Source organism: Salmo trutta, chromosome 20, assembly GCF_901001165.1.
Source record: "Salmo trutta chromosome 20, fSalTru1.1, whole genome shotgun sequence".
Lineage (NCBI taxonomy): Eukaryota > Metazoa > Chordata > Actinopteri > Salmoniformes > Salmonidae > Salmo > Salmo trutta.
In genome coordinates this window covers 3024364-3026031 of record NC_042976.1, presented here as the reverse complement: position 1 = coordinate 3026031, position 1668 = coordinate 3024364, and the positions used below count along the sequence as shown (strand labels likewise).

Below are 1668 nucleotides of genomic sequence, written 5' to 3'. Positions count from 1 at the left end.
CATCATATCAGCTGCTCCTATTCTGTTTATCATATATCCTGGTGTCTTGTCACCTTACCCCTCTACATATCTACCTCCATCACTCCAGTATCCCTGTCCCCTGTCCCTATACATATCTACCTCCATCACTCCAGTATCCCTGTCTCCTTCCCCCTATACATATCTACCTCCATCACTCCAGTATCCCTGACCCCTTCCCCCTATACATATCTACCTCCATCACTCCAGTATCCCTGTCCCCTTATCCCTATACATATCTACCTCCATCACTCCAGTATCCCTGTCCCCTTCCCCCTATACATATCTACCTCCATCACTCCAGTATCCCTGTCCCCTTCCCCCTATACATATCTACCTCCATCACTCCAGTATCCCTGTCCCCTTATCCCTATACATATCTACCTCCATCACTCCAGTATCCCTGTCCCCTTCCCCCTATACATATCTACCTCCATCACTCCAGTATCCCTGTCCCCTATACATATCTATCTCCATCACTCCAGTATCCCTGTCCCCTTCATTCCAGATGACTACCTCATGAAGCTGGTTGAGAGAATGCCAAGCGTGTGCTAAGCTGTCATCAAGGCAAAGGGTGGCTACTTTGAAGAATCTCAAATATAAAATATATTTTGATTTGTTTAATACTTGTTTGGTTACTACATGATTCCATATCTGTTATTTCATAGTTTTGATGTCTTCACTATTATTCTACAATGTAGAAAATAGTAAAAATCAAGAAAAACCCTTGAAAGAGTAGGTGTGTCCAAACTTTTGACTGATACTGTGTATATATATATATATATATATATATATATATATATATATATATAATACTTTTGAACGGTATAGGAGAGTTTTTATAAAATGTACATTATTTTAAAAAAATGTATACATAAACAAATACTACACAACAACAACAACACAAACATAAACATGAATATAAAAATATGAAAGTATTGGTGTTATCCTGCAGAAAATAATAAACCTGTTAAAAAGCATTTTAAAGTTACCGAGCCATGATCGAAAATATTTACAGAGTTTCTGTCTTCATTATTAGTGTCCCAATCTTTCTTCAGTTGTCAGAGTTTCTCTGTAAAAAAAAAGAAGAAAAAAAAAGAAAAAGCAGATCAACAAATCAGTATTTTTGACAGAGACTTTACAAAAATCAAGCACGTCTGTTTTCACCTCCAATATGAAGATGTCTTCTTAAATGGTTTCATTTTTGTCCATGTTTTATTTTATGCAGTTTGGCAGCTCAGAAACATCAAAGACAAAGATGCTGTTTTGATGATCAAAACAAACGCTGTGCAAACAAGAAGAAATGGGCCAAGCAGATTGGTTTACTGCAGTCACCTGACTGCTGACTGACTATAGCCTCCTCTCACACAGAGGCTGCCAATTCGCACCCTATTCCATACATAGTGCACTACTTTTGACCAGGGCCCATATCTGGTCAAAAGTAGTGCACTATATAGGGAATATGGTCCAAAGTATGTTGATTCTACAGAGGCTATTCACAGACACAGAGATAGATATTCTGGGCTCTGGTCTAGAGGTTGACCGATTAATCGGCATTTTTGGACGCCGATTATGGCCGATTACATTTCATTCCACGAGGAGACTGCGTGGCAGGCTGACCACCTGTTACACGAGTGCAGCAAAGAGCCA

At 39.0% G+C, this 1668-nt stretch overlaps 1 protein-coding gene across 1 annotated transcript in view; it reads right to left on the bottom strand.

The window, feature by feature from the left end:
• Nucleotides 1-839: 839 nt before the first annotated feature.
• Nucleotides 840-1668, bottom strand: part of prkag3b (protein kinase, AMP-activated, gamma 3b non-catalytic subunit) — a gene marked incomplete in the record, with an annotated part of 13031 nt that continues 12202 nt past the window's right edge. The window contains 1 exon segment of the mRNA XM_029702036.1: nucleotides 840-1090.